Source organism: Rattus norvegicus, chromosome 4, assembly GCF_021556685.1.
Source record: "Rattus norvegicus strain SHRSP/BbbUtx chromosome 4, alternate assembly SHRSP_T2T, whole genome shotgun sequence".
NCBI lineage: Eukaryota > Metazoa > Chordata > Mammalia > Rodentia > Muridae > Rattus > Rattus norvegicus.
Window position 1 is genome coordinate 129,081,492 of NC_141537.1, and position 12,240 is coordinate 129,093,731.

General features: G+C 41.9%; 1 pseudogene; it reads left to right on the plus strand.

The window, feature by feature from the left end:
* Positions 1–4,433: 4,433 nt before the first annotated feature.
* Eef1g-ps15 (eukaryotic translation elongation factor 1 gamma, pseudogene 15) lies at positions 4,434–9,500 on the plus strand (annotated as a pseudogene).
* The last annotated feature ends 2,740 nt before the right edge of the window (positions 9,501–12,240 follow it).

Sequence of the window (12,240 nt, forward strand, 5' to 3'; positions counted from 1 at the left end):
TTGTTTCTACTTGGTTGATTTCAGCTCTGAGTTTGATTATTTCCTGCCTCTACTCCTCCTGGGTGTATTTGCTTCTTTTTGTTCTAGAGCTTTTAGGTGTGCTGTCAAGCTGCTGATATATGCTCTTCCATGTTTCTTTCTGCAGGCACTCAGCGCTATGAGTTTTCCTCTTAGCACAGCTTTCATTGTGTCCCATAAGTTTGGGTATGTTGTACCTTCATTTTCATTAAATTCTAAAAAGTTTTTAATTTCTTTCTTTATTTCTTCCTTGACCAGGTTATCATTGAGTAGAGCATTGTTCAATTTCCACGTATATGTGGGCATTCTTCCCTTATTGTTATTGAAGACCAGTTTTAGGCCGTGGTGGTCTCATAGCACGCATGGGATTATCTCTATTTTTCTGTACCTGTTGAGGCCCATTTTTTGACCAATTATATGGTCAATTTTGGAGAAAGTACCATGAGGAGCTGAGAAGAAGGTATATCCTTTTGCTTTAGGATAGAATGTTCTATAAATATCCGTTAAGTCCATTTGGCTCATGACTTCTCTTAGTCTGTCGACATCACTGTTTAATTTCTGTTTCCATGATCTGTCCATTGATGAGAGTGGGATGTTGAAATCTCCCACTATTATTGTGTGAGGTGCAATGTGTGTTTTGAGCTTTAGTAAGGTTTCTTTTACGTATGTAGGTGCCCTTGTATTTGGGGCATAGATATTTAGGATTGAGAGTTCATCTTGGTGGATTTTTCCTTTGATGAATATGAAGTGTCCTTCCTTATCTTTTTTGATGACTTTTAGTTGGAAATTGATTTTATTTGATATTAGAATGGCTACTCCAGCTTGCTTCTTCTGACCATTTGCTTGGAAAGTTGTTTTCCAGCCTTTCACTCTGAGGTAGTGTCTGTCTTTGTCTCTGAGGTGTGTTTCCTGTAGGCAGTAGAATGCAGGGTCCTCGTTGCGTATCCAGTTTGTTAATCTATGTCTTTTTATTGGGGAGTTGAGGCCATTGATATTGAGAGATATTAAGGAATAGTGATTATTGCTTCCCGTTATATTCATATTTGGATGTGAGGTTATGTTTGTGTGCTTTCATTCTTTGTTTTGTTGCCAAGACGATTAGTTTCTTGCTTCTTCTAGGGTATAGCTTGCCTCCTTATGTTGGGCTTTACCATTTATTATCCTTTGTAGTGCTGGATTTGTAGAAAGATATTGTGTAAATTTGGTTTTGTCATGGAATATCTTGGTTTCTCCATCAATGTTAATTGAGAGTTTTGCAGGATACAGTAATCTGGGCTGGCATTTGTGTTCTCTTAGGGTCTGTATGACATCAGTCCAGGATCTTCTGGCCTTCATAGTTTCTGGCAAAAAGTCTGGTGTGATTCTGATAGGTCTGCCTTTATATGTTACTTGACCTTTTTCCCTTACTCCTTTTAATATTCTTTATTTTGTGCGTTTGGTGTTTTGACTATTATGTGACGGGAGGTGTTTCTTTTCTGGTCCAATCTATTTGGAGTTCTGTAGGCTTCTTGTATGCCTATGGGTATCTCTTTTTTTAGGTTAGGGAAGTTTTCTTCTATGATTTTGTTGAAGATATTTACTGGTCCTTTGAGCTGGGAGTCTTCACTCTCTTCTATACCTATTATCCTTAGGTTTGATCTTCTCATTGAGTCCTGGATTTCCTGTATGTTTTGGACCAGTAGCTTTTTCCGCTTTACATTATCTTTGACAGTTGAGTCAATGATTTCTATGGAATGTTCTGCTCCTGAGATTCTCTCTTCCATCTCTTGTATTCTGTTGGTGAAGCTTGTATCTACAGCTCCTTGTCTCTTCTTTTGGTTTTCTATATCCAGGGTTGTTTCCATGTGTTCTTTCTTGATTGCTTCTATTTCCATTTTTAATTCCTTCAACTGTTTGATTGTGTTTTCCTGGAATTCTTTCAGGGATTTTTGTGACTCCTCTCTATGGGCTTCTACTTGTTTATTTATGATTTCCTGATATTCTTTCAGGGATTTTTGTGTCTCCTCTCTATGGGCTTCTACTTGTTTATTTATGTTTTCCTGGAATTCTTTCAGGCATTTTTGCAATTCCTCTCTGTAGGCTTCTACTTGTTTATTAATATTTTCCTGTGTTTCTCTAAGGGAGTTCCTCACGTCTTTCTTGAAGTCCTCCAGCATCATGATCAAATATGATTTTGAAACTAGATCTTGCTTTTTTGGTGTGTTTGGACATTCCATGTTTGTTTTGGTGGCAGAATTGGGCTCCGATGATGCCATGTAGTCTTGGTTTCTGTTGCTTGGGTTCCTGCGCTTGCCTCTCGCCATCAGATTATCTCTAGTGTTACTTTGTTCTGCTATTTCTGACAGTGGCTAGACTGTCCCTATAAGCCTGTGTGTCAGGAGTGCTGTAGACCTGTTTTCCTGTTTTCTTTCAGCCAGTTATGGGGACAGAGTGTTCTGCTTTCGTGCGTGTAGTTTTTCCTCTGTACAGGTCTTCAGCTGTTCCTGTGGGCCTGTGTCTTGAGTTCACCAGGCAGGTCACTTGCAGCATACAAGTTCGTCTTACCTGTGGTCCCGAGGCTCAAGTTTGCTCACGGGGTGCTGCCCACGGGCTCTTTGCGGCGGCATCAACCAGGAAGACCTGTGCCGCCCCTTCCGGGAGCTTCAGTGCACCAGGGTTCCAGATGGCGTTTGGTGTTTTCCTCTGGCGTCTGGATGTGCGCAGAGTGCAGTCTCTTCTGGTTTCCCAGGCGTGTCTGCCTCTCTGAAGGTTTAGCTCTCCCTCCCACGGGATTTGGGTGCAGAGAACTGTTTATCCGGTCTGTTTCCTTCAGCTTCCGGCGGTGTCTCAGGCAGGGGTCCTGCCGCTCCTGGGCCCTCCCCAACTGGAGCCCAGAGGCCTTATACAGTTTCCTCTTGGGCCAGGGATGTGGGCAGGGGTGGGCAGTGTTGGTGGTCTCTTCCGCTCTGCAGCCTCAGGAGTGCCCACCTGACCAGGTGGTGAGGTCTCTTTCCCACGGGGTCTGGGAGCAGAGAGCTGCTGCGGGCCGGGATCCGGGGGTGTGGGACTTCCGGTAAACACAGGACGTGCCCGGTCCTAGAGGAATTCTGCCTCTGTGTGTCCCGATTTCACCAGGCAGCTTTCTTGCAGCAGACAAGTTGGTCTTACCCGTGGTCCCGAGGCTCAAGTTTGCTCGCGGGGTGCTGCCCACGGGCTCTCTGTGGCGGCAGCAACCAGGAAGACCTGTGAAATTGTTAATTCTTGTTCCCTCCTTAGGATCATCATTTGTTTATGGTCTGGTTGGCCTACATGTGTCTTCTATTGGAATAAGAAAAGACTTTTCTGACCTTAATATCATCCAATCACTGATCCGCCCACCCATCCATCAACCCATCAATCCATTGCTAAGTGATTATGTAAAATCAATCATATTTAATCTCATCACACCATGAAACATTCAATTATAAAGTCTCATACAAAATAGAGAGGTTTACTGATTTCCTTTTTAAGCAGAGTCAGAGATCACTTTCCGGATAGTCTTTCCAAGGCCACTAGATTATGCTCATTAGAGCATTCTGTGACCATGGAAGATACTGTTTAGACTCCTTTTCAGAGTTTTCAGAGTCCTCATGACATTTTTCTGAGGGTACCCAGAGCCCAGCAGAGGATCTGGAGTTGAGTATCCAATGAATGCCTTTTGTCCCAGTTGAGATTCATCACCATCTGTGCTGGTTTGAATGAGACATGTCCTCCACAGTCTCAGGTATTTGAATACTTTTTCTCCAATTGGTGGCACTGTTCAGTAAGGTTTAGGAGGTACAGCCTTGCTGGCAGAAATACATCACCGATGGTGGGCTTTGAAATTCCATAGTTATAGTCAGAATATTGTTGTGCACTGTGTAAAGATTATTCAAATGCTGATTTTTCTGCCCCCATATCTGACTGCAACCCAGACATAGCATTGTGATCCTTATTTTAAGTATCTCCTGCCTGAAAATTCTGTAAACATTTCTCTTCATTTATTCTCCGACTTGACAATAAAATCTGATCAGCTAATGGCTAAGCAGAAGAGAACATAGAGCTGGACTTCCAATCCCAGCCAGGGAATGGGGAGAAGGAGAGAGAGAAAGGGAGAATTTGCCACAAGAAGAGGGTCCAGGAACCACCATGGGAACAAACCTGGAGCAGAGTGCGCCAGACCAATAGCAAAATTCAAGGATCTCAAGGATTTTGCCTGGGATATAGACAGATTAGATTAGGGGAATAGATTAATAACTGCTCAGCTACTGTGCCATAAAGCCCATTAAACAAATCTTGTAGTCTGCATCTCATTTAGGATAGAGAAAGGATTAGCACTCTTAAAACTGCAGTAGGGCCCTTGTAGCTCACTTTATGGTAGAATTGACAGCCCCATCCCCTTTCTCTGTGGAATCATCATGGTGGCTGGGACTCTGTACACATACCTTGAAAACTGGAGGGCCTTCAAGGCCCTCATTCTTGCTCAGTACAGTGGGGCTCAGACCTGCATGCTCTCCACAACATCCCCCTTCTACTTTGGTCAAACCAACCTCACTCCTGAATTTCTCCTAAAATTTTCTGCAGGAAATTTTCCAGCATTTGAGGGTGATGATGGATTCTGTGTGTTTGAGAGCAAAGCCATCACCTATTATGTAAGCAACGAGGAGCTGCAGGGAAGAAATCCAGAGGTGGCAGCTCAGGTGATGCAGTGGGTGAGCTTTGTTGATAATGACATCATTCCTTCAGCTAGCACCTCAGTGTTCCCCACCTTGTGCATTATGTACCACAACACCAGGATACTGAAAATGCAAAAGAGGAGGTGAAGTGAATCCTGGTGCTGCTGGACACTCACTTGAAGACAGGGACTTTTCTAGTGAGTAAGCGAGTGATACTGGCTGATATCACAGTTGTCTGTACCCTGTTGTGGTTCTAAAAATAGGTCTTGGAGACTTCTCTTCACCAGGCCTTCCCCAGTACCAACTGATAGTTCCTTACCTGCATGAACCAGCCCCAGTTCAGGGCCATCTTAGGGGAGGTAAAACTTAGTGAGAAGTTTGATGCTAAGAAGTTTGCAGAGAGCCAGCCTTAAAAGGATAACCCAAGGAAAGAAAAGGGTTCATGAGTAGAGAAACAGAAGCCCCAGGCTGAGCAGAAAGAGGAAGAAAGGCAGCTATCCCAGAGTCTGAAGAAGAGATGGATGGGTGTGAGCAGGCACTGGCTGCTGAGCCTAAGGCCAAGGACCCTTTCATTCATCTGCCCAAGAGAACCTTTGTGTTGGGTAAGTTTAAGCGTAAGCACTCCAGTGAGGACACCCTCTTGGGGGTGCTGCTATAGTTTTAGGAACACTTTGATAAGGATGGCTGGTCCCTGTAGTATGCTGAAGAGCTTACCCAGACCTTAATGAGTTGTAACTTTATCACTGAAATATTCCAGCAATTGGACAAACTCAGGAAGAGTGCCTTTGCTAGAGTTATCCACTTTGGAACAAACAGCAGCAGCTCCATTTCTGATGTTTGGGTCTTCTGAGGCCACGAGCTTGTCTTTCCGGTAAGGAAGGTGCTGGGGATAGTGGCCAATAATATCAGACACTAGGAGTCTTGAACTGTGGCCAATGGGTATGAAGAATTCTGGATTTAACATAGGAAGCATGTTCACATCAGTGTAACTCCTGGCATCCACTGTCATATTCGGAGCTAAAATTTGAAGAAATGGCATCTCGATGTTCAGTATCTAATCCCATGCCTCTGTGCTGTTTTGTTTTGGGTTTCTTTTCCTTTTCTTTTTTCTTTTGGATTTTTTAATTTGCATTTCAAATGTTATCCCCTTTCCTGGTTTCGAGTCCATAAGCTCCCTTTCCCACCCCTTCCCACCCAGAAATTCTCCTACACTGGGTGGGGGTGGTTGTCCAGCCTTGACAGGACCAAGGGCTTCTCCTCCCATTGGTGTCCAACAATGCACCATACATATGCAGCTAGAGTCATGGGACTGACCATGTATACTCTTTGGGTAGGTTAGTCCCTGGGAGCTATGGTTGGTTGGTGTATTGTTGTTCTTATGGGGTTGCAAGCCCCTTCAGTTCCTTCAAACCTTTCTCTAACTACTCCATGGGGACCCTGTTCTCGGTTCAGTGGTTTGCTATAAGTATTCACCTCTGTATTTGTCATGCTCTGGCTGAGCTGCTATGGAGACAGCTATATTAGGTTCCTGTCAGCTTGCAAGTCTTCCCTTCATGAATACTGTCTAGGTTTGGTGGCTCTCTTTCTCTATATATGGGCTGGATCACCAGGTGGGGCAGAGTCTGAATGGGTATTCCTCAGTCTCTGCTCCAAATTTTGTCTCCATATCACCTATGAATATTTTTATTCCCCTGTTTAAGGACTGAAGCATGTGCACTTCAGTTGTTCTTCTTGAGCTTCACGTGATCTGGGTAATTCGAGCTTTTGGGCTAAAATCCACTTATTAGTGAGTACATACCATGTGTGTTTTTTGTGATTGGGTTACATCACTCAGGATGACACTTTCTAGTTCCATCCATTTGCCTATGAATTTCATGAAGTCATTATTTTTGATAGCTGAGCAGTACTCCATTGTGTAGATGTACAATTTCTGTATCCATTCCTCTGTCAAAGGGCATCTTGGTGCTTTCCAGCTTCTGGCTATTATAAATAAGGCTGCTGTGAACATGTGTCTTTGTTGTATGTTGAAGCATCATTTGGGTAGATGCCCAGGAGTGGTATAGCTGGATCCTCAGGTAGTACCAATTTTCTGAGGAATCTCTAGACTAATTTCCAGAGTGATTGTACCAGCTTGTAATCCCACGAACAATGAGGAGTATTGCTCTTTCTCCACATCCTCACCAGCATCTGTTGTCACCTGAGTTTTCGATTTTAGCCATTCTGACTGGTGTGAGGTAGAATCTCAGGGTTGTTTTGATTTACATTTCCCCGATGATGAAGGATATTGAACATTTCTTTAGGTGCTTCTTGGCCATTCAATATGCCTCAGCTGAGAATTTTCCCATTTTTAATAGGATTATTTGACTCTCTGAGTAAAGATCTTTTCCCAATCTGTTGGTTGCCATTTTGACCTAATGACAGTGTCCTTTGCCTCACAGAAACTTTGCAATTTTATGAGGTCTCATTTGTTGATTTTTGATCTTAGAGCACAAGCCATTGGTGTTATGTTTTAGAAAATTTCCGCAGTGCTCATGTGTTCGAGGGTTTTCCCCACTTTTTCATCTATTAGTTTGAGTGTATCTGGTTTGATGTGAAGGTCTTTGATCTGGGTGGACTTAAGGTTTGTACAGGGTGTTAAGAATGGGTTGATTTGCATTCTTTTACATACTGACCTCCAGTTGAACCAGCACCATTTGTTGTAAATGCTATCTCTTTTCAACTAGATGGTTTTGGCTCCTTTGTCAAAGATCAAGTGACCTTGGTGTGTGGGTTCATTTCTGGGTCTTCAATTCTATTCCATTGATTTACCTGTCTTTGTACCAAACAGTTTTATCACTATTGCTCCATTATACAGCTTGAGGTTAGGGATAGAGATTCCCCCTGAAGTTCTTTTATTGTTGAGTATTGTTTTCGCTCCCCTGGGTTTTTTCATATCCCAGATGAATTTGCAAATTGCTCTTTCTAATGCTGTGAAGAATTGAGTTGGAATTTTGATGGGGATTGCATTGAATTTGTAGATTGCTTTTGACAAAATGGCCATTTTTACTAAATGGCCATTAATCCTGCCAATCCATAGCGTGGGAGATCTTTCCATCTTCTGATATCTTCAATTTCCTTCTTCAAAGACTTGAAGTTCTCGTGCTATAGATCTTTCACTTGCTTAGTAAGAGTCACACTGAGGTATTTTATGTTATTTGGGACTATTGTGAAGGGTATCTTTTTCCCTAATTTCTTTCTCAGTCTGTTTATCCTTTGAGTAGAGGAAGGCTACTGCTTGTTTGAGTTAATTTTATACTCAGCCACTTTGCTGAAGGTGTTTATCAGGCTGAGTAGTTCTCTGGTGGGACTTTTGGGATCACTTAAGTAAACTATCATATCATCTGCAAATAGTGATATTTTGACTTCTTCCTTTCCAATTTGTATCCCTTTGACCTTCTTTTGTTGTCTGATTGCTCTGGCTAGAACTTCAAGAACTATATTGAATAAGTAGGGAGAGAGTGGGCAGCCTTGTCTAGTCCCTGAGTTTAGTGAGATTGCTTCAAGTTTCTCTCCATTTAGTTTGATATTGGCTACTGGTTTGTTGTATATTTCTTTTACTATGTTAAGGTATGGCCCTTGAATTCCTGATCTTTCCAAGACTTTTAACATGAAGGAGTGTTGAATTTGTCAAATGCTTTCTCAGCATCTAATGAGATGATCATGTGGTTTTTTTTCCTTTGAGTTTGATTACATAGTGGAGTAGGTTTGATGGATTTCAGTATATTGAGCCAGCCCTGCATCTCTGGAATGAAGTCTACTTGATCATGATGGATGATCATTTTGATGTGTTCTTGGGTTTGGTTTGGGAGAATTTTATTGTGTATTTTTGTGTTGATATTCATAAGGGAAATTGGTCTGAAGTTCTCTTTGTTGGGTCTTTGTGTGGTTTATATATGAGCGTAATTTTGGCTTCATACAAGGAATTGAGTAGTGTTTCTTGTCTTGCTGTCTCTGACAGTGGCTTGACCCTTCTGTAAGCTTGTGTGTCAGCAATCCTGTAGAACTGTTTTCTTATAGCTGGATCTGGGTACAGATTGCTGTGGGACCGATTCAGCTCTGGGCACAGGCAGAAACCAGAAGAGTTCTACTCCAGACTACTCCTGTGTTTGTGTGTCCTGAGGCCTCCAGGAGGTTCACTCAGAACAGATGAGTTGGTCTTACCTCTGCTCTCAAGTCTGTCAATGCTCCTGGTGATTGGCTTTCAGCTCTGGGCAGAGGCAGAAACCAGACGGGTCTTGCCCCTGACGGCTCCTAGCTTCCTCTACCCAGAGAGCACTTTGTTGGGTCCTCTTGGGCCAGAAACGTGAGCAGAAGTGGAGATCTCCCCTCAGCTCTCAGGAATGTCTGCACTTCTGAGAGTCCAGCTCTCTACCCCACAGGATTTTTAGTACAGAGACCTGTGGGACAGGTTCAGCTTCAGATGCAGGCAGAAACCTGAAGGGTCCTTGTCCCAGTCTGCTCCTGGGTTTGTGTGTTTTGAGGCTTGCAGGCTGGGTGCTCAGAGCAGAGGAGGTGGTCTTACCTCTGCTCTCAGGTGTGTCAGCACTCTTGGTGACTGGCCAAAGGCAGAAACTGTTTTTGTTTGTTTGTTTTGTTTTGTTTTATCCCCAGCTAAGTCCAGATCGGCAGGTGGCCGATGAGTTGTACATATGGCAGAAACTGGATCCTGGTATCCAGGAGACCCAGATCCTGGTTTGAGAGTACTTTTCTTGGGAGGGGGCCTTCCAGAACATGGGAAAAGCCATCAATCAAGGCAAGATCTTCAAGTGAACATGTCTTGTTAGTCACCTAGCTGCCTGCATCTACTCTTCAAGGAAGATGTGGGTCATTAAAGGTAACTGAACATTGAAAAAAAACTGCAACAGCACATATTCTTCTTGTCTTTCACTTTTCTCCCTCTGTTTCTTGCTTACGGTTAATGATGTGATTTTGCCGGTTCCTGATCCTGCCTTCGGTGCCTGTGTTTCCTGACCCGCCTCCTGATAAATTCTCAGCTCCTGAAACTGTAAACCAAAAATAAGTCTTTCTTCATTAATTTGTTTGGGTAATGGTATTTTTCATAACAGAGAAGTAACTAATACATATGCCTATTCTTGGTGCCTGCATCTACCAGGACCTGAACATAAGCAAACACCAAATCCTTATATTTATACGTATTACATATATGGATCTATGCCCATATTTGATTCATTTTTTTCAGTTGTACCCTACAATTTCTACAGTGGTATCCCTAAACACATAGGACATTCAGATCGACTCTAGCATGTTCTAAGCTCCCTCTAAAATGTACTTGATCATATCTGTTTAGCCAGCATCTTTTCTTGATGCTGTTATATTTAGTATCTCCTAGCAAGCTACTACTTCTGTTGTTAATTCTACCTCAGCCATACTGGCTTCCTGTTTGAAAGCTTCCTGCCCCCCTAAAATGCCAGGAATGCCTCCAGTGTAGGAATTTTTCCTTAACACTTCTCATTGTATGGATGACCCTTGCCTGATCTTCCCAAGGTTTGGTTCTCTCCTTTAACCCAATCTCTGCTTCAATACTATGTCTCCCAAGAGGCCTTTCCTATACTAACCACACTTCCTCTAAGAGACCGAATTATGAAATCCTCTCCTCTCCTACTGGGCAATACTCCCTTCATGCTATTATCACTAACTGACTTTTTTTTTCCAACCCAAAGTGAAATCAATAAAGAACAAGAAGTGAAATATAAGTTCAAAACAGAGTGATGTTGATAAGTTTTCACAGTGCTAGTCAGGCCAGTTTAGAACTTAGAGTAGATCTGCTTGTGCTAGGTAATTACTGGGTCTTTTGGAGATTCAGAGGACATTGCCTGTCTGTGCATCACCACTGAAAGGATCAGAACAGCCAAGGATCATACAGCCAAGATGGCTATTATAGTGACGTCTGAAATACAAGGAATGTGGATTGTTGACCATATCCCAAAGGTAAGGGCTAACACCAAAAGCCAGGTCCTATTTAAAAATATCCAGCCCAAATAGGACTTAAATTTCTTTTCCATACTACCTAGGTCATGTTGGTAAATCTCGAGGGATCAGGAGTAATGAACTCTTCCATGCCCCTGACATTCTTCTCAGAACCTGTATACAAAATAGAAACATAAAACATAAAAAGTTCACATGCTTTGACATATTGATTTTACTCACAGGTAAAAGTTGTACTTATAAGTATCTGTTTAGATAAGGAAAAATATATGCATATGAATGTCAAAGATTGGAAAATGTCTACCAATAAAAGATTGGCTAAATACATTGCGGTATATAAAATAATAAAATTTGCTACAGCAACTGAGAACTATGTAGATTTATACTTAGTATAGAAACATGGGCATGATTTAATACATAAAGTAGATAACTACATTTTTGAAGTACATGCTTCCATAAAACGGGTACATAAAACATGCATATGTATACAGACATAGTTATTTGTGTAGAAATACAGAATAAAAAATCTAAAAGAATATTGCTTTGGATGTTAATAGCTTGCATATTTTTCTCTTTTCATTTTCTTTGTTTTGTGGATATTTTTATAATAATAGGATGATATTTTAAGGATGAGAATAGATAGAAAGTTCAGAATTCATGGAATGGTTCCTCGTCAAAGCAAGATGCCATTTTACAGAAGAAAACACTAAGTCCCAGAAGAGAACCTGGTATGAGAGATGCAGAATAAGGATTTTTTTCTCCAACTTCATCAGCCCTGTGGGAGCTTAATGAGTACGTTGATTGATGCGGCTGGCTGGAATTGATGTGGAGGAGCCTTAGGGTGACCTAACCTCACTGCTGAATCAGGACAGACAGCTCACAGCAGGAGCAGAAGAAGTTCAATTCCCCCCTCTGCACCAATTACACAAGTCCCTGCTTTCCATCGATTCGGACATATCCCTGATCACCAAGCAGCTGATAGAAATTGCCCGCAGATTTTCCTCTGTGGGAATATAATAAGTTACACCCTCACACCCACTGTCTAATTTCCAGTGTTCATTGAGGGAAACATTCATCTTAAAACTCATTTTATTTAGACATTCTGAATTATTTATATAAAATATACTTGGAAAGAGGAGCCAGAGCTGCAATTAACAATAAAAATCTTCTAGAGATAAGTGTTATCATTCTAATATCATTAGAGTTGGCCGCGTTATGTCAAGTACTGTGGAGAAAATATACTGATGAACAATGTAAAAATTATCTTTTAAGAAATTCAGGATTCTCAGATGCTAGTTGTATGTTCACTGGACTTGCAAATCACTTTCTCATCTTTGGATGATAGGGTGGGGAAAGCAAGGTGGGTGGAGAAGGAAAGTGAGACTATGGATGTCTCTTAATTGTTAAAATGCCATTAACAATTTAAATCTAAAATAGACCAGAATTCACACACCTTTGTTCATCTTTCCAGCCCAGTGGCTCACCAAGTTAGGAGAGCAGTCAGTCCAGTCCTCTGTTGTCTTAGCCAAGAACAGAATGTCCCACAACCCTGTGTGTTCTTTTA